Source organism: Stegodyphus dumicola, chromosome 5 (assembly GCF_044657685.1).
Source record: "Stegodyphus dumicola isolate Sdum_Otavi_A_Nest chromosome 5, ASM4465768v1".
Classification (NCBI taxonomy): domain Eukaryota; kingdom Metazoa; phylum Arthropoda; class Arachnida; order Araneae; family Eresidae; genus Stegodyphus; species Stegodyphus dumicola.
In genome coordinates this window covers 46,517,305-46,539,471 of record NC_140772.1, presented here as the reverse complement: position 1 = coordinate 46,539,471, position 22,167 = coordinate 46,517,305, and the positions used below count along the sequence as shown (strand labels likewise).

Sequence of the window (22,167 nt, the reverse complement as noted above, 5' to 3'; positions counted from 1 at the left end):
AAAAGAACGTTTTATTTTACTTGGGAAGGGGATAAACAAACAAATACAAAAAGGAAAAGAAATTAATACACCCACCCTCTCCCGAAGAAATAAAAAAAGAGACACGGCTCGTACGCGGAAATATGTCTCAGATTTCTTCAGCCAGTAGCAGAGGAAATGAAAAAAAGAGTATATATCCCACACCATATAATAGGGCCATCTATGATTACAACCTCACGATTTCTTTGCGGCTTTTCTCTTCGAAAAACGTATGAATAAATTAGAATTCTTCCTTCCCACTACACACTCAGATGCTTGCCGATTTGTTCGAACCACCCACTAGAAAAACAGCGCACGTTCACCGAAACCACCTGCTGAACGACTTCTGCCTCAGATAACCCAACAAAATTCAGATCGCAATAAACAGAATAACAAAATGCTTTATTTTCTGAGAAAAAACATTAAAAAAAAAAAAAATTAAATACTCCAATTTAAACACGACTGCCTCTCACTATCAGTAAAATTCATCTGATATATGAGATAATTGGATCTAGATGAACGGAAAGTGACAGCTTGCAGAATAGGGTGTATTCTTTTATGAAATACAAGGATTTCAAACTTTTTCTCACATGGAAGAAAACAAACACGCTTTATCGACAAATCGATAAAAAAAAAACAGAATTACGGCAGTTGATGAAAACCGTGGTCAGAAAACATTTTCCGTGAAGAAAATTCCTGAAGTGACTGAAGAAAGGATTCAGAAGTTGAATCAAAAAAGCATCATAAAATTTAGCATACCTTATTAAAGATTAACAGACATTCCGTTGCATAATAGGATAAAATTGAAGTATTTAATGTTCAGAATCATTCGAAATAATCATTCGAAGAACTGAAAATAGTAACACTGATACAACATAAAATTGCTAACAACGCATGGTTAATATGACGGTATTAAGATGCCAACAGATTCGAGTTTTTATTTTTCACCTTCGTATCTAGTATGTAAAATACCGAACACATAAACACAGGTTACTAGAAGTCTTCTTGTTCAGCTGATGACAGGATGCAAAGATATCCGCTTTTGTTTCCTACTGAGTTCTTGAAAATTTTAATGATGTATTCCACAATATTACACTATCCCCAATACAGGTCAAAGATTTATATTTAACACGTTCACGCCGGGGCCAATTTTTATGTTCTTCGCCAGAGGCGCTCAAATTTTTACCGCGTTTCATCTGACGGCGAGCGATTATTACCTGTTCAAACCTGTATACGAGTTGTACGTTTGCTAATAGTATACTGAGTCCTTATTTTGCAAGTTGCGTAACTCGTGCTGTTTTTTCATCTTAACCTCAGATTTCTACCAATAAGTATAACTAGAAAGGCAGTTAGAATGTTCTTTTTAATTTTTGCCCTTATAAATAACAGATAACAGGGATATGGAAATAAGTGATTCGTCTGATGAATCTATCAATAGAAGTAGAAATATCAACAGAAACAATCTAATAACACAATGGAATGCGTACCACCGGTGGTACGCGCCGCCCGATAAGACAGACTACTGCGGGCCACCGGTAGTACGCGCCGCCCGATGAGACAGACTAGTGAGGGGTACCGGTGGCCCGCGCCGGCGTGAACGTGTTAAAGACAGATGCAATCTTCTGCTATCGGATTCATGAATGCTGCTTGAATGGCTAAGAAGCATATAACTACCTGGACAACGTTAGCAAGGATTATCAGATTTCTGTAACTAAATGGGATGTTTTGTTCAGCTAATGATAAGCAACAAGGTTTTTACTTAAATTACAGGATGAGTGTGGGGGGGGGGGAATCACCCTCATACAGCCTGGAGTGCATTTTTAATAGACCTAATTCACCCAAGAATAAATTGGAATTATTTCATAGTCAGGGTAGATACGCGTTAGAAAAGGAAAATATTTCGACCTAGCGGATTCATTTTTCATATTAAGCAATACAAAAACCGACATAAACAGCAAAACAATCTCCTTTGCACTTTTTTACATTTAAATTAATGCCAAATGAAAACACTGCTTGTTAATTCATCTCAAAATCAAGATACAACTAGGGATAATGACACACTTCCTTAATGTACCACAGAATAATCACAGAACTTCAGAATAATCACAGTTTGCTTTATTTCCGAGCAGAGATCTAACGATAATGCAAAAAATATAAAAGACTGCCAAGTTCGGAAATTTATTATTCTTTTATCCAAAGAACTCTGAATCCTGTTATCCGGAAATAATTTTCAGCTACATTGTAAATAAATGCAGAAGTTTTATCTTTTTAGTGTTCAGAGTTCAGTTAACAGTAAAAACACAACTATACATCACTCACTTAACAACTTTTTCAGGTGTAGGCAGAAAAAAAAAAAAAAAAAAAAAAAAAAAAAAAAAAAAAGAGTAATTGTTTACCTTATCTTTAATCGACCCTGCTCTCTTAGGGACAAGACGGGCAAAGGATGCAATAGCAGGCGCCAAACAGGTTGGGGATCACGTAAAATAAGAAAACGCGCAACAAAATTATTATTATTATTTTTTAAGAAACAAAGCAATCACAAGATTCAAATAAGCATACCGTCACACCACATACAACACGAACAACAAAAAACTCATAATTACAAATAATCCTTATGGCAAGCACGAAAAGACTCCTCCAGTTTTCACACAAAAAAGATATTAATGCATTATTCAGGCGATTTACTTTTATTTATACAGAAGTAGCACAAATGCATTGCATGCATTTATTTACTTATTTGCAAATGCTTGGCTTTTGGCACTAGCCGCCTTGCCTTCCAATACTTCAGAGATACAAAATTAAGGCGTTACATGCAGAGTAATTGTTTAAATGTTGTCTGTACAAATTCGTCCAAAGTCACAAAGGGAAACACATTGGGGAATTCCAGAGTCTATAAACAGATGAGGAACTAAGACAATCATACTCAGTTAAAAGATGGAATGATGTCGCAGCAAGCGAAGAATGCGGTAGAATATCACTGGCAAACATTTTCCCCAAGCTTTACCCGCAATGAATCTTTTTTAATAATCCACATTTATTAATATATCTTAACAAAATGAAACGTCATTTAATTCAGCAGTTTTTGGAGAACAGCGGTTCCTTTCTTTGCCATGAAATCTTCACTCATATTTCCTTCTTATGAGCGATAGACAAGTTCATCTAAGTACGTAAAATACACGATGCACACTAATATTAAACTCAAGCAATCGCGACCATGGGGGGGGGGGGAATTTAAAAAAATCTGAAATGTTTCAGATTTTAAATTACGTCCAAAGGGGCGTTTTTTAACATTTTGTGTGTTACCTTTCTTTATTAAATATCATGTTCCTCGCACTTAAACCATAAGATCCAGTGCAACAGCAATATCGCAAAATAGTTTTAAAACGAGCATATCTTTAGAATTTCCGATACAGAGACTCACGCGCTGGAGATAAAAATGTTTTTTCTGCACGACGTTGCCATTGCTCGCTTTGAAATCCTTGAGTTTGTTAATCAAAAATTCGTCAAAGTTTTAAAAAATAGGAAATCGATCATAAAACAAATTTCAAATTTCAAATTTGGTCTTCCACATGCTCATATTCGTTGGAGGATTACGTTATTCAAAATTCGATGACTCTATGTACCGTTATTTTATGACAATGTGAGAAATATACATACATTTACGCAGATTTTCATTATTTAATTTCTTCAAATATAATGCAGGACTCTAACATTTTATGGCAACAGTTTGAAAAGTGAACCGACATTTATCCGTCCGACGCAAAATGCCAAAACGAAACTAATAGTCCTTCGGGATTCAAATCCCTTTGGACTAAAAAAAAAAGCACGCACGCTCCCGACCGGATGTAAGCGGTTCGTAAGAGGTTTTTTATTTTCCTCTTTTACTTATTATAATTTAAAATTGCAAAAACTCAACTATCAAGCACTTCAACTGTAGCATTTCTTTAAGCTTCACAGACACGAGCTCCTCTGTCATCATGGGAAGAACAGTGTAAGAATGTTGGCAAAACATCAACTAGAACTGCATCATCCATGATCGAACGGTCGCGGAAAATTTAGCCGACAGGATATTTAGCCCATACGGACAGTTACCCGACAGGGTATTTACAGAAACGGGCATTTAGCCGACAACGCTTACATATTGACATAAAAACATGCGACTACGTTTTAGCAAAATTGGGTCATATTTATTTGGGTAGAGAGTTTGTTTCCAGAGTACCCAACCAGAAACTTTACGAATAAGCACCAAATTTTTGACTAAATGTCCGTGTCGGTCAGTCACTCGGTTAAATGTCCTGTTGGCTAACTGATAGTGTCGGCTAAGTATCCTGAAGATTAAATGTCCGTGTCGGCCAGACGTCCTGTCGGCTAAGTGTCACGAATCCTGATCGAACAGTAACCATCAACGCCTCAAAGAACAAGCGCACATACAGAAGAGGGGATAAAACAATGTTTTAGTAAAATTTGCCCATATTTACCTGAAAAAAAGGCTGTTTCCAGGGTACTCAGTCAGAAGGTTTGTGAATAAGTACCATATTTGTGACTTTATTTAATGTTAAAGAAACTCTGGACTTTAATATCGGACAGAAAAGCAACCTTACTTTGGCGTAGATTTTGAAATCAATTTTGAGAGTAATCAGACATAGGTCTCTATATTTCAGTTTGGTTTATATGAATTATGGCAAAGCAATCTAGGGCTATCTACCCCTAAAGAAAGGGCTGCCTTCGTAGAAGACTTTTTAGAGGGAAACTGGCTCGTATACATGTTACAAATGGAGTAAACCACAAAAAACGACCACGTAGCCAGCCCGTTCGCCATGATTCAAGTCCCACACTGAACTACCAGTTTTTAACGACTTTACCACTCATCCGTTGGTGAGCTCGGTCTCTATATATCAGAAGTGGGTAAGAAGAAAATTTCAACAGTCGGAAGAACGAAGCAATTTTATATTTCAAGAAGCGAGTGGAGCAAAGTGAAACAAATGTTACGTGATGTGTCGCCGAAAATAATAATGAAACGTGAAAAAGCTCAGACATTACAATTTTGAAAGCGTTGAAAAATTAAGGTCATTAGTAAAGAAGAAAAATGATTATTTTTATTAATGTGAAAGGGTTTAAAGAAATTCAACTTACATTACATTTATTTTTGCTCCGCTCATTCTATAAGGTATTTTCTCTTGCCTTCCAGGGTGCCTTCGTGGTTAACGGTAGCACACTCGGCGCGTATTCGAGAGGTTCCAAGTTCGAATCCCGATGACGGCATTGCTCAGTTTTCATGCCTCCTCCTTCAAAAAGGCCTAACGATTCTACAATTCTTTCCCACTTCTGAAATGTGGAGACTGCTAACTCTCGAAATTGATTTCAAAATCTACACCAAAATAAGGTTGCTTTTGAGTCTAATTTTAAACTCCATAGTTTTTTTTCAACATTAAGTCAACAATATTGTTGTTATTTGTAAACCTTCTCGTTGGGTACGCTGCAAACGTATGTTTTTTTTATCTATATGTACGCGTTATCTGTAGGCTAAATATCCGTGTCGGTTAAATGCCCTGTAGACTAAATGTCGGTATCGGTTAAATGTTCCCACTGGCTAACTGTCCGCGTCGGCTAAGTGCCCGCTAACATTATTCAATAAAAATGAGAAGTTGCATATATCTAGATACGAATGCATCTGTAAGTTAAAATTATTATCATACTTTGCTTATTATTACGTAAATCTAAATACGAATGTGTCTGTAAGTTTAAATTATTATCATCCTTTTTTTTTTTTTTTTATCATGACAGTCATCCCATTCACTATACGTGCTTCACATAACTGGGCTCCATAAATTCTTAAATCTAAACAAGATACATTCTTGATAAGATATGCGTATTTTAATGCAAATTATGAGAATATAGGAAAGTTGGGACAACCCATTGAATAAAGAAACAAATTTTGCAATTTAAATAATTAAATAAATCAAGATTAGCCTTAAAAATTAAAACAGACTTAAAATATTCTCCTTTATAGGCCGTACGTATGTCATTTATATAAGGAAAAAATAAGGAAAAAAATTTATATACATTGATAATGTCATTCACCTAGTAATTAAATTTTGCCTCCACAGGAGCTGGTATATTTATTTTTCAACACCACCAACACACCAAAGTAAAGTTTAATTTTGTTGAATTTTAAGCTGTAAATGATCTCGATTACGAATAAAAATTATAATAACATCAAATAATAAATTATGTATAATTGTAAACATGCTAAATATAAAAAAAATATGAAATAAAATACAGTACAATGCAGAAAAAGCATAAAAATTTCTTATTTTCTCAAATAACTTATTACTAGTCCAAAGGGATTTGAATCCCGAAGGACTATTAGTTTCGTTTTGGCATTTTGCGTCGGACTCATAAATGTCGGTTCACTTTTCAAACTGTTGCCACAAAATGTTAGAGTCCTGCATTATATTTGAAGAAATTAAATAATGAAAAATCTGCATAAATGTATGTATATTTCTCGTATTGTGATAAAACAACGGTACATAGAGTCATCGAATTTTGAATAACGTAATCCTCCAACGAATATGAGCATGTGGAAGACCAAATTTGAAATTTGAAATTTGTTTTATGATCGATTTCCTATTTTTTAAAACTTTGACGAATTTTTGATTAACAAACTCAAGGATTTCAAAGCGTGCAATGGCAACGTTGTGCAGAAAAAAACATTTTTATCTCCAGCGCGTGAGTCTCTGTATCGGAAATTCTAACGATATGCTCGTTTTAAAACTATTTTGCGATATTGCTGTTGCACTGGATCTTATGGTTTAAGTGCGAGGAACATGATATTTAATAAAGAAAGGTAACACACAAAATGTTAAAAAACGCCCCTTTGGACGTAATTTAAAATCTGAAACATTTCACATTTTGTTTTTTATATCTTAATTCATTTTTCTAATAAAAACCGCTTTATTAGAGAAATCTTCAAAGAGAAAATGCATTTAGAAATACAGTTCAGGAATCATGATTGGTCATGTAAGTTCAGTACCACCAATAAGAGGATTAAAAAAATCGAAAAACAGAAATAAGAGGCCAACACAAAACAATTTGCTGCACAAGTTATAATATGAGAAGCCTTGAAACTAATTCACTATTCACCTTACGAAGCTCAAGGAATTCTTCAAGGACTTATATAAAAAAAAAAAAAAAAAAAAAAAAAAAAAAAAAAAAAAACTAAGCTTCAAACATCATTATTTTATCCTAGAGGAAACTTAATACGAGAGAAAGAATTTTCATTAAAATTCAGTGGGAGGTTGAAAAGAAAAACAAAAACCTACGTCATCCTTTTCAATTCAACCATAAAAACAGGCGGAAAAGTCAATGGCAGCACAAAAAGTTCTCCATAAATGCTACTTTAAAAAATAAGTAAATAAAATTAATGATTCTCCTTCACGCAAAAACAGAAAACTTGACGTGGAATCGAATAAACATCAAACGCTTTAAGAGCTTGACATACAATAGCTGGCAATGTTTAAACAAAAGACACTTCAGAGGAATCCAAAGCTGCAAAGAATACGAGCCATTCGCAAAATTGAGTTCATCTCAATTTATTTTTTGGAACATTATATACGAAGTAGAAATTCAAATATTCTAAATGAATTAAAATATCTCATGCATATTATTCTCATTATTTTACACTTACAATTCTGATCAAGCTCACTATTTTCATCAAGCCTGAATCAAATTAACCGTACCGTAAAGGTGTAACTTTGAAAAGTTTCTGGAATAAATTTATTTTAGAAAAACAGTCAACAGCTAAAATTTTGCTTCTTTCAAAACTGGTATTTTAAAAAGGCTACACACGTTTCCTAACATTTTGGTGTCTTCGCTTTGCCAGATTATAATTAATGAAGCTTCACAATGACGAGGAGACATTGACAATTCTATATATGTTCATCATAGAAAATACGACTGCTGACGCCACGGCTGGCATTACAGACGGTATAACCAGCGCGGCAGAATTTTTAGAATATACAAAAAGTAACAAGCATAAACATTTACGAATGGCAAAATATTTAGAATTTGGGGAAGGCATTAGGCTGGGAGAGGGAAAGTGGCCGGCGCACCAAATCTTCGATTATAAATTTACAGGTTTGCTTCAGCAGAATTCAAGAAACAAAACTTTTAGAATTTACGTAAGCACCTGGAAAGATGCCATTGGGTGGCATATTGCCCAGCGCGACCTTCCTCATTGCTATTAGAAACAACATGCCATGAATGATATGGTAGCTTGTCCTGACATGCATGGTATTTGACGGTATGTCCTGTAATCATCAGCTGCCACCCAGACAGTAATAGTGACGCCAATTGAAACTTAACTGTTAGCACGGATTTGCGATATCTAAATATACCTACGCGGATGCACAGATACAGAACTTGTTTCACACTGCATTCGTCACCATCAGCTGAGGTCATGCTGCTTAGGGTACAATAGTATTGTTACTTTTAAATTCTGAGAATACCATCTTCTACATTACTCTGTTTTGGAGATTGAAATGAAAGAAATTACTGATGTTACCTATGATTAGGCAGCAACACCTCAATCAATTATTTGTATAAAATGTAATACTAAATGTTATTTCAGAATGATTTTAATGACTTGGCATTTAGGAGGCACAATTTGAAAATGTACATATCAGAAACACTCCAAGGCTTATTCTAAACACTAAAAGCACAACACACACACACAGAAAGTAACGGGGCATAACGGGGTTTCCGGCTGCCCCCTTCGAGCGCGCCCACTATCACCTCTTTTTTCTCAAACATTCTTTTCCCTCACTCCTCCATCCCTGGAACGCCCTATATCGATGATCAACGACAGACTGTACCTACCGTGTTATATTACAGATTTTACGGTTATAAACTAACCAAATTCTGGAAACGTATTCAAAACTACAATTTCAGATCAAGATTACTATTTAATGGGATAGTATTTTCATATACTCCAAACTGTACAGAGATTTCTTCCCCCCCCCGTTTAACATGTTTTTAATCAGATTCGAGCTCTGACGGGCGACTTCATTATGATTGACTTTTATTGTATTTCATATACGTCCAGCAAAACTTAGGCAAATTATATGTCCAATTTTCTAATAAGATAACTCTGCAGTGTATTTTTTCGCAAATTCTAATAAAAAGTAATATAAAATAATATTAAAATAATTTAACAATTACAGGACTAACTCTGGAATTTTGAATTAACTAAATCTGGTATCAATTCCGGGGGGGGTAGGGAACTAATACTCGCGGAAGTAAACAGAAATTAGCCCAGCGATAAAAATCATTGCCTTAAGTACGTGAAGGCTAGTACACATAAAATAATTCAAAATATATTCTGAATTTATTTCGAAAAGAGAGGAGGGAAAGAAAGCTATGAATTTGCCACATTTCAGAAAAGCTTTTAATTTAGGATATTAAGAAGTCAATACACAATAATCCGTTTTTCTACGATTTTTCATAAATATTATCAAGAATATATATTTTTGATTATTATTACATTAAGATTTTTTTCCCGAACTTAATGGAAATTATATTCATAGCAGTTAACTGTAGATGAATTTTGATATTATTATACAATGAGAAAAACTTAAAGGGAAAGGTAAAGAATCATTAAGTTTGCGCTATGGAAAAGTAAACGAAATGTCGAAGCCACGTGGGATAGGCATAGTTGCTCGCGCTTCTCTATGAGGGAAATAACAATATCTTAAAAAGTGTTTTAAATGGGTGGGAAAGGGGAAGATCAGTGGAACGGCAGAACCTAACATACAAAGAGGGGGGACAGGGAGAAATTGAGTTTTACATAAAACTTAATTAAATTACACTTAGGTTTTACCTAAAAAACAATCAAACAACCTAACATACAAAGAGGGGGGACAGGGAGAAATTGAGTTTTACATAAAACTTAATTAAATTACACTTAGGTTTTAAATAAAAAACAATCAAACAACCTAACATACAAAGAGGGGGGACAGGGAGAAATTGAGTTTTACATAAAACTTAATTAAATTACACTTAGGTTTTAAATAAAAAAACAATCAAACAACCTAACATACAAAGAGGGGGGACAGGGAGAAATTGAGTTTTACATAAAACTTAATTAAATTACACTTAGGTTTTAAATAAAAAACAATCAAACAACCTAACATACAAAGAGGGGGGACAGGGAGAAATTGAGTTTTACATAAAACTTAATTAAATTACACTTAGGTTTTACCTAAAAAACAATCAAACACCGCTTATTCAGAAAGAGAGATTGCCACGACGTATTTATCCTCGTTTCAGTTTATGAAGATCATTAGTATATAAGAAGCCTTGCTATCCACAACAAATTCCTTCCCTTGAAAATTCCAATGGATGTAACAAACAGGACACTTGGCTTCGTTACGTTTGTCTCTGGCCGAGCGCCTGAAAACGGATATTGCACAACATACTTTTTTACGCACACGTTCCACCCACGCGAGTGCACCATTTTGGCGGGAAAACTGAGACAAGAGTTTCTGGTACTTATCTGCGTAACTCAGCTTTACTACAGGAAACAAGATTAAGTATGAAAAATAGGGCAATGAATTCGCCATAAGTGGTATTTGGCAACGACCAACACTGATGCAACCAAGCAAGGGGCCCTTGCGATGAGGGTACATTTCCTATCGTCTCGGAACAGGAAAAAGAATAACGCAATCGAGACGCCTTAGCTTGACCGGATGCATTTTTACCACTAGAGGTGTTGTTTGCAGACGTTTGTTTGCAAATGCATCAGGAGTATACATGGTTCCGGTCCGGTTCTCGCATATGTCACTTCATAGTTGCAGACTATGGTTCCCCCCCCAATTTCATAATCTTTAATAGCCGGTTATTTTTACAGGCACGTTTTAGATACAGATCTTTCCGGCGGCGTTCATTTAGATAGCACATTTTCAACGCTTCAGAGGAAGAGAGGAAGGTTAAGGTATTTCAGACGTAACAGAAGTCCTGGCAAATTAAAAGACATATTTATTTATCTCCAAGCGCAAGGAAGTTGGAATTTAAAGAATGTTAAAAAAAATAATAATAATAACTCGCGATATTCTATAATTGCTAACCTTCGCGACGGACTGACGGACTTTACATGGCGGAAGGGAAACAAATGCTTGCGTTACTTCCGAGATGGAGATAACATGGTTTATCTTCCCGTTGTCTTAACACTTTTGGAGAGTCACTAGTCCCCCCTCAGCAAGCACTGCAAAGGTCAGCTCTGTGAAGTTATGATTATTAATACAACCCCGGATCTTATGCAAATGTATAAAACGAAATTTTTCATTTAACTTAGCATAATGAGGAGTTTTAAACGGAAAAATAAATTGGAGAAGAGCACCCGAAATCTTATTTTTAACAACATTATCTGTAACTAATATTTATGTTCTTCCCTATAATATATATATAGTGGCTGATTTTGCTTTCTTCTCTTTCTCTTCTTTCTTTTTTCAACGCTATCTTATTTCAAGAAAGTCTATAATTGAAAGTATATGTTTCGGATCAACATTTAAAAAATAAAATGTGCAGCCAACCTTCAACTGACCCCTTTAATTCGTTATTAATCAGCGGATAATGCAACTTTTGCAATAAGAATAACCACTTTGTTCGGGAATAAATTAACATATAAAGTTTTTCCCCGCAGTTGATAATCAATAAATCTAAAAAAATAACGAAATTGACTGATGAGAATAAACAATGCGTGATGAAGAATCTAGTAACTTTTCTCCAAGGTTATAAACTTTACCAAAATCGAAATGCCATGAGATGTTGCAGCTGAAAGTTATAGTAAGAAGTAAAGTTTTTAACTATTTTCATAGAAATATATGTATTTTTTCTGTACGCGTCAAAGAACAATTTAATAATTATGAGAAAGAGAACAAGTTGCCATTATTTATACTCAAGTTTTCGTAATTCTCTCATTTTCTGTTTAAGTATGCTATTTAATAGTTAATTTTTGAATATATCAGAATTATTTGAAATAAACTTCAGTCTGGAAATAAATTTCAGCTGTGAATATGTTTCAAATACAGTATCATCAGCAGAGATTTCTTACAGTTGCATCAGATCTTAAGAAAGAAAGATCTTAAGAAATTTTATTTTTATCGTCATTATTATAACAGTTTATGTATGTTTTGATAAATATTTAGCAAATAAAATTTAAAATTTAGTTTAAAAAACTTTTTATCTTGTTAAAACAAATTCCAGCCCGTCAGATGCTTTCAGACTCACATGCAATTTGACAATAAGATCAGGTCAATTTCCATTCCACGAAAGTACCAATAGAAGCTTCGAACGACTAAGAATTAAAAAGTCACCAGAGTTCAAACACTAATTATTGTTTGCCTTCATACAGCAGATTAGCAGCTTCGCTTTTTGAAACTCGATCTAGAGAATTTTACAAGAAAAGTAATTCCATATTTTTTTGGAACAGTATCCTCCATCATTGTTCCCATGTTAAGAAACATATCCTTCGGTACTTCTGGAGATAAATTTCGTTGTTTTCTTCAAGTGTACTAATTTTTATAACTTGTCGCCCCATAAAGAATCAAATTTTGTTTTTCATCCTATTTGCCTTCGCAGTTTTACACAGAACTTTACAAACTTTCTCAGTACGGAAGAATATTTTACACTGAATTCTTGTCTCTTCGGTATAATTTGGGGGGGGGGCAAATTCGTACTTATAACGCACACATTATAATCATAACGTAAATTCTGCTCAAAACTGTAACATTAAAAATCATTACGCACACAGACAAACCACTTAAAAATACACGGAAGTTAATCAAATTTTATTGCTATGTTATTCTCAGCCGAAACTAAACACTGATACGAAACGTCCTTGATAAATTCTATCCCATCGGTTTGAAGTCTCTTTTCATCAGAATATTTAATGCATAGTATTTTTAATCAACGGTTGATCGTCCTTCATTTCAGCATAGTCTAGCCTAAACTTCCAAAACGAAGAACTGGAGGCCGATAACCAAAAATATTTCGACGCAGGGCGATTGACATGAAAACACTCCAAATCTTTACAAAGATAAATAATTCTTATCCCACGATAAACGGCGAATAAATAAGGCAGAGTGATGAGAAGATCCTTCAGTTGATACGGTTGCAATTACGAAAATTGAAGAAAAGTGAACTTGCAAGTTTTTATAGAAGTTAGGTAAGATGAAAAAAAAAAAAAAAACTGCACACGAGGAGAAAGATATTATTAATTTTATCGAAATTATATTTCAATAATTTCCTGATTATTTCAGTAATTCTTTTGTACCATTGAGAATGGATAAAATATAATATAAATGTGTTTTAATTATAACGCTTATTTTAAGTAAAAGGTTTTTTTTTTTTCTATTTTACAGGTGTTATTATGAAGGCCACGGTTGCTGCCAGCTAGTGAGGTAATATACTGAACTCCTTCCACAAAAAAAAAAAAAAAAAAAAGGCTGTAATACTACAAGCGCTTTTATTAAATTTTTTATTTAATAAATCTCCACCCCACCCCCTTTGTGTTTGTACTCTTTAATAAAATGTCCAGAAAGAAAATAGAGCGTATATCTGATCCAAGTCTACTGTTGTAGAATGTTATAATACACCCTCCAAATATCTGGATTAACTGGTACTCTATGTCATCCGAATAATTCGATTTCCTTTTCTTCTTTCTTGGGAAGGCAAATCTACACAATTAAGGACATTTCATTTATTAAATCGATTTTATTGCAACAAAGATTATATGGTTTAAAAATTGTATTTAGCAATATACAAAATGAGCCACATTTTTTGCTTATCTAAAGACACAACCCATTCCAAAATTTCATTAAAAAATTTAATTTGCCATCTCTTTAAATAGTAAAATAATAGTTAATGTTAATATCTTTTAATTCATTGATAAACTCTCATTGCTAACAGAAAATTTTGGAAACCGAAACAAACAACTCATCTACGATACAGAGCTTCTTTTTACCTTCAGCTATTAGGAATATCCATCTATAGTTAATCATAACTGGCTTTAATACTTTATATGCTTCAGACGCAACAAAAAATGGGATATGGCACAGACTGGATGAAATTGGATTATTGAATTTAGGTAAAGCCAATGAGGACCACAGCTTTCCGGGAGTTGCAGTCTGAGAATCCTATACCCTCTCTTTCCCTGCTAACAGTTTATCGAAAGGGCTTTCAGCTCGACACAACGTTCATGTTCTACTCTAGATTTGACAGTATGAGGATCCATCACCTTGAGATGACGAGCATAAGACGCGCAATAAACCACGATTTGGAGGGGTGAGGTTTATTCATTCCGGCACAACCTTTGGCAATTTTTCACCGAATACGAAGCTTCCGGAGAAACTCGGTTGAAAAACGTTGTGGAACGAGATCACATAAGTGAAAAACTTGAGTTCTAACTTAATGACATCACAGCGTGCGCAGTATTTGGCATACAATCAGAAAGAATGTAAACATGGCTCTCTCTTCCAAACAAGGATAACAAGAAAGATTTTTCCTGGAATCAAAACTGAAAAATCTAACTACAATTATTTCTTAATTTCCTTTCTTAAACAGTACACCACCAGTCGCTCATTTAAAACTCTTGAATATTTAGCTTTTTTACAGCACTTGAGCATTAATTACAATTTTTAGAACCATATTTGGATTAAACGCACAGTCCAATTATATGTGTTTTCAGCAGCAAAGCCAAGTAAGTACATTTTCAATATCATATACGAAATACTGTTATTTGACGATTTTAAGACTCATGCAAACACTATGAAATGCAATTTAAATATAAATTTATTTTACAAAACAGCAGCATATATAATGTTTTTTGCCATCTTTTGAAAAACGTATTATTTTTTAACTGTTTTCTATAGAATCAGTGCTTCACGTTCGGCGCTTGCACAGCATGTCACTGTCTGATTTGCCACTTTTGGAATCACAGGGTTGTATTTCTTTGAAGAGAATGGGTAATCGGTCCCTATGATATCTGTTTGGTACGCACAGAAGATACGGAAATTCCTTGCTCTAAAATTACGTTATTGTGCTTCAGTAAATATTCCCCCGTCGTGTGATTTTAAAAGAAGCAGACATTTCTCCAGACTTGTTTGACTTAGCTTTCTCTATGGCAGGGTTTCTTAAAACTTTTTTCAGTAGCGACCCCTTTTTATCACAGATTTTTTCCCGACCCCCAGGAGCGCAAATCCAACACATGCGTGAGTGAAACTGTCAACTTTTTCACATGTACTGTAATATACTATTGTAGTTTTAGGTCATTAACTTTAATTTCTAATTTTAAGACATAGAACAATGTGAAAATTTTCAATAAGTAACAAACGAAATGATAGCGTCACGTGCAAAGCAAGGAAAATGAACGTTTATATAATAAAAAGAATGCGTCGAAACGTTTCCCTTTTTTTCTTTGTCTATACTGTTTTATCTTTATCTATTTTCAGATACATTGTGTAAAAATATTTGATAACTGTAAAATTATTATAATAAGTTAAAGAAATATCAAAACTGCCAAAATTTTTGGCTAAAAAAAAAAAAAACCTGCTGCAGGTTCCGCAATCCCCTTGGGGTTCACGACCCACAGTTTAAGAAACCCTACTCTATGGCATCTTAAATATCAAGAATAACTTAAGATCGCAGGCGTACTCACCATAACATTGCTATTATATTAATGGTTGCGTAACAGACTGGACAATTGCAGCAGAAATGGCGAAGAGTATTTCCAACAAAAAAACATCATAAAATATCAGTCCATGACTGGGTTCAATCCATGACAATAATCCCCAGTCATCTGAGTTCTAAAGGGACAAAAATTCCATAGCTGGAACTTTCTCCAAACTTGCAAGAGAACAATTGCTTTCTTTGAAGCTATATATAAAGTCTCATGTACACATTAGATAAGTATAATAAGAACGTCTAAGAACCCACGGTAACACATCACAGGGAATAACTGTAGTTACACAATTACCAACGTTAAAACATACAGAACCTACATGAGGACTATTACATAAATGGTTATAAGGTATTTCTCCCGCCTTCTAAGCATGCCTTCGTGGTGTAGTGGTCTGCACGCTGGGTGCGTATTCCAGAGGTCCGTGGTTTGATAAACCCGCAAAGGCGCTGCTCATTTTCATCACATCCTGCTTCCAAAAAATACCTAATGACTCTACATGGTGAAAAACAATTGAAAATCGTGTTGTTTATAAAACAAAAAGCTGAAGAGAAAGAAGAAAACGGTATTGCTATCGTAAATGGTACTATGTAGGTTAATATTCTGCAAAATACTCTTTACAGAGCAATAAAGATTATATTATTTGAACTATACTTCACGTGTTGGATTCAGTGCTAAAAACCATCAGATTTCAGTGGTTCACCTTAAATAAATCCCGAAGAACTAAGCATCAGTATCAAGTCTTCCTAAAATCAGTGCATCAACACATTCAATGAATGATGTTTCAGAAAAAGGACACAAAATCAACAACAGTGTCCCCAATCGAGAAATGGGTGAAGGTCGTCCCCCTTTCTTATCGTCTGCACGCGATGGCTCGGAGCACTCTTCGGGTCGATGGGGTAAAGGGAGAGTGGAGCAGTAGCGGCGAATAAAAGAACAAAAAAGAAAATTCTCCAAACAGTTACGCAGTTTAACTGATAAGATAAGCAGGAAAAGAAGGATTACGAGAAGATTTCGGAGAACAGTAAATACAATACAATTCTCACCCCTTCCCTTCTCCAAATTTACAACTCTGGGCACTAAGTTAACAAGTGTTCAGTTTTTGCTTCAGCATTTCAGCTTAGTATTTACAATTTAGTAGCTAAGTCTTAACATTAATATAAATTTTTTAACCACAAAGTTTTTTTAATGTACTAATAATTTTTATCATCTACGTGACTAAGAATAAAATCGCGAAGCTACTACAATGACGGATGTTAAATCAAAACTGTCGAGAAATTACATCAGCTGAATATAACTATTCTCCGATATGCCATTTCTGTGAAATTGCAAATATTGTTCCTTAAAATCAATTTTACTTTTTGTGACACATGATCACGAATGTTAGGCTAGTTACGAAAATTATTTTTACGTTCAAATGAAGGAAACATCAGTATCCGACAATCATATATTCGTTTAAATTCCTCTTAGATAAAATTCAATTTAAAATCCATCATTGTTATCAGCCCTACGATGAAGGTCAACAAGATCTGATAGATCAGTAAAGTACTTTAGAGACTCCGAATAAATTTCACCTACCCAATGATGCAAATATCGAAACTGCGCAGATTTACAGTCCTTTGCCTCCGCCCCCCCAAAAAGATTAAAAATTCAAGACCATAGAACGCATCAGTAACTACCAATTGTAAATTGTATGTTCAAATCAGTAACTGGTGAATCACTTGGCGGCGATACATGCTTGTAAAGTTGAGGTAAGAAGTGAATAAAGATTTCAAATCTTATCCTGCGATACATTCTGCAATTGTTGCTGTAGATCGATTACATTTTCGGGTGCGCTACTTTGACAGCCTTGCTGTCCAAGATAGAGTATCAGCAGTTTGGAGACAGTCCATAGATATCCGAGCCGTATGAGGTCTAGAATTAGCCTGTTGGAAAATGACGTGCCTTGAAGAGTTACGCAAATGGCTGCAACGGTATAGTTGAGCCGTTAAAGTTGTATGCAGGATGACTAGGATCGACCGTGTCGTAAAAGGCAGCACTGCACACCATTACACCAGTGTGCCTGTGTCAAATAAAAATTGATTGGAAACGCTGGGCCTAGCCCCTCCTCACACGGACACGATGATGGATGCCAGACGATTGGCGTCGTATTTGTTTTACAGAGGCACACAGCCATTACCACTGGTGTGATGATGTGAGGCGCTATCTCTTACGACAACATGTTGACACTAATCATCCTGCAATAACTTAAACAGCTCAACAAGATGTTGATGACATCCTCCTGCTCTTGATGTCACGCCATCCTGGAGTAATTTTCCAATAGGATAATGTTACACCGCCTAGGGCTGGCATATCTATGGACTGTTTCCAATCTGTTCATATTCTTCCTTGGCCAGCAAGGTCACCAGGCTTTTCACCATCGAACATGTATGGGAAAACATGAATGGGCCTACATACATCGAACATGTATGTAGGCCTCCAAAATGTCGCACATATGGAGCAAACATTGGGGAATGCCTGGCAGTATGTATCGCAGGGTATCATTAGGAATCTTTACCATTACTTACATTAACTTTTACAAGCTCCGATCGCCGTCAGATTGATTACATACGCGAGAAAATGTATAGTGAAGACAACAACACTGTAGGGAAATAATATTAATTTAATCAACATTGTCGATTTTACTTTGGGTAATAAATTATTTATTTGTAATGCTAGATTTATATGCATTATCCTGTTTTAAAATGAGAAAGAGTTCAAATAAAACACTTTACACTAGAGCTATATTAGACAATTAATAAGCAGTTAACTACCAAATAAGGTGGGTACAAATTGCAGGGTTGCATTTATACAAAGGCGGTTCTCCTCCCCCACTCGTCTATATATACACCAAAAATTCTCGCAAATTTGTAATAGTTTGAGTCACTCGCAGATAAAACTCATACCCTAGAAAACAGCATTAAAAAAGCAAAAGTAAATATTAAGTTTAAAAAAGTCTAGCTACGTCAAGAATGTGCAAACTTTAAATATTGCTTTGCTTAATTATTTACATGCCCATACAATATAATTTCCATTATTTAAATTAATCGAAATTTTCGGAAATACAATTACACGTCGGAACCTAGAATGTTAAATGAATAAAATTACCTTCTCGTCGAGAAATCAAACTTTAGATTAATTAATCCCTTCCACACTCTATAAAGGTTTGGTTTATTGAAATTAACCCAGATCACTTATAAAACATTTCATTTTTAGTATATGGTGTTAGTTATAATAATTACATCGAACTTAATAAATATAGGAGTTACCTTTAAATTAAACTATGAGAAACTTTAAATTTAGTTAGAAAGCCTCTTTCCTAAACACTTTAATTATTTTACGCGTTATAATTAATAACAATTACCACATAAAGTTAAACAACTTAACAATAAATAATTTCAAAGATATTCAAAAAAGTAATAAGCGAGAATAGCAGCTGTAGTTTTTCTTCATCTATATTTGTTTACTCTACTGTGAGCACTTAGCAACTCAAAGCAATTACCAAAATGCTCATAATAAATTCTTCCCGTGAATCAACTTCAAACATTAAAAAGCGAACTAGAGCAAAACAATGCCTTTACTCGATACGCGAACAGACTGAAATTAAATATCTTTGTGTTGAGGTAACTGTTTATCATTTTAACTGAATATGACACAACACACCACGGCTATTTGTCCAGAAGTAAAATGACTTTGAAGAACATTTTTTAAAGAAACTAGCTCGAATTCGCATTAAGCAACGGGATAAACACGAAAATGTCGATGCGATCAGCGTGTTCGACAGAATTCAAACTTGCATCCGACGTTCTATTTAACAACGAGAAGACCATGCCAAGACAGAGGACCATACAGAATCTGCACTGAAAATGGCAATATTCAACTTTTTTAAAATAGCAAACATACTGAATATAAGTAAAATGTAAGATGAGGCCCCTTCAAGCGATCAGATAAGAGGGGTCCTCCATTTCATAGAGAGCCACTGTTTTTAATATTACATATATATTAAAAAAAAAGTTAATCGGCCGTTGCCCAAGAGTAGTATTAAAAAAAAAATGACGTTGGTATATACAGATAGTCAATTGGCAAAAAGGTGGATACGATACATACTCAATGAAGGTAAAAGCAGTTTCCCTTTTTATGTAATTGCATATGCAATTTCTCTTTACCCAGCTTATTTTATAAGAATACAATATCGAAAGCTTACGCAAATACGTAATTTGACTATACATGTCATCGATAAGACACTCAACCAATAGGTAATTTTTGAGAAAATGTAATATTTGACAAGTCTCGCGTTGTTTAAGAGTCAAAATTTGACAGATTTTTAAGCAGTCGTTGTTTAAGAGTCAAATGTACTACAATTCTTACTTCAGAAATTTAAAATACTCAACTTATTCGCTCACGTAAGCATCTTTTTAAAGCAACACATAAACAGCTGCGAGAAAGTAGGAAGTTTTCACAATTTTGCTCATCGTAAGATAACGTAAACAACAGCATCTAGATTTGATTAAATCTATAAAATAAAAACTTCATCTGAAGTTCGGAAAAATGAAAGCGTTCTCAAACGAAAATATTAAAGTTCATGACAAAAACTCAAAAAATCTATCCGCGCATTTTAGTCTAAAAGCATGCTCAAATTTCAAGCACTCCAACCTGCTCGCAAATCCATAATTTATGAAAATCAAGCTGGACATGATATTTGGCGCAAACATTCCGTGCACTGAGCGAATAAAATATTCCAAAAAAGTGAAGCAACGCTTTTATTTTGTGAGAAAAAAAGTGCCCCATTCGATGACGTGTTTCGAAAGCCGTGACGCAACGAGTTCCCATTCTGCACCGTGATCTTGATCACGTGATTGCGGCTGACATTCCCTCTCTGCCACACTCGCTCAATCTCCCAAAGTTTTATTTTTTTCTTCTTTTTTCCCCTCTAAAATGCCATTTTCGTAATGCACCGACCTACTTTTACCTCAACCGCTCTTGCAGAAGCTTAAAAATACTTCCTCTCACTTTCTCTCAAAAACATTAGTACATAAATAAGTACAATACCTACAGAAAAGAACTTTATCTTACGAATTAATCCATGATAAAGACCGTAAGTTTGTTTACATGATGGTGAGTAAACATGGGAAAAAAAATTTAAAAATTACTGCCCTACATTTATTTAAGCACACATTCAACAATCTGATTCAACGAATATTCGAACTTCAATTGTGGCACCGTGACGGGTTTGGATAGACTATGTTTCGGGCTAAAAAATTTCAGATAAATAAATAAATAAAAATGTACCTCCCCATCAAGCATTTCTTTAATAAGGACATTCATTACACAGTATAATTTTCAGGATAATGAGAAAATTAAATGCACAAGTGTTAAACAGATTTTTTAAAAATATGAAAAAGTCTAAATCAATTCCGAAATGTAATCGAGACTTCTTTAGTAATGTTTCTCTCAAACCGTGGATTACTGTTCCCTTGGAGGCACTTGAATTATCCAGGGAGGCTTTAGATTTCAAAAGGCAATCATTTTAAAACAAGGCTATAAGATTTAGACAAGCAAGTTTATCCAATATTTCGAACTTACGTAAAACTGCATCGCACTTTGCACGTCTTTCCCCAGTTAATGCCAATCTGAATGCCACAGTTACTAGAAGCAGAATCAGTTTCCAGTAACAGATGTCAACTTTTGGTGAAACAAAGAAATGGTCAACGAATTTCTGAATGATGGTTACTTGGGGGGGGGGGAAGAGATAGAGAGAGAGAAACCTTATATTTTATCATCTGTATCACGCTTTGTTATTAAGGGCTTACCTTTCATTTTTGAATGAAAATAACACGCCGAAAAACGATTATTGCAGCCGTTAAAGCAATAAAAATCAGCTTTATGAACGAATTTTATGAATATTTGTTACTTTAATTAATTTACTTATTTTCACTTAATTATCATTATAATAATTTATTTATACTTTTATCTCTTTAGCTTTTGAATGACCAAGATTAATTCATTAATTAATTATGCTCGGAAATATTATACAGCGATCTGCATAAATCAAGCAAAATTGAATCATGCCCATAAATTTGGTGAATAAGTGCATTTCATTATTCTACATGTTATATGAGATTTAACAAAGTAAGTAATACGCAACAATTTTAACAATATAATCTACTTTCAAATACACATGCCCGTCATAAAAATTTATGATAACCCTCTGACCCCTGTGAATGACGTTTAGTTTCACGATGATCCAGTAAACCTAAGACTATTTTCTTTAGCCCTGCAGGTAAACCCATGGCAGGATGGGTTTTGAAACAGCTGAAAGAATCCGAGATATCGAGTCCCTTACTAATCTCTCAACAGAAATTATCAGCCAAAAAATT

At 34.4% G+C, this 22,167-nt stretch overlaps 1 protein-coding gene and 1 long non-coding RNA gene across 3 annotated transcripts in view; one reads left to right on the top strand and one right to left on the bottom strand.

Moving 5' to 3' along the window:
* Positions 1-22,167, bottom strand: part of ftz-f1 (ftz transcription factor 1) — a 287,571-nt gene that overhangs the window by 109,503 nt on the left and 155,901 nt on the right. The gene's annotated exons all lie outside the window — the stretch shown is intronic.
* The window catches only part of LOC146997091 (uncharacterized), a 193,391-nt gene continuing 185,858 nt past the window's right edge, over positions 14,635-22,167 (top strand). Inside the window, exon 1 of the long non-coding RNA XR_015041110.1 lies at positions 14,635-14,773. This is a non-coding gene — a long non-coding RNA (uncharacterized LOC146997091). The remainder of the gene's footprint in view (positions 14,774-22,167) is intronic.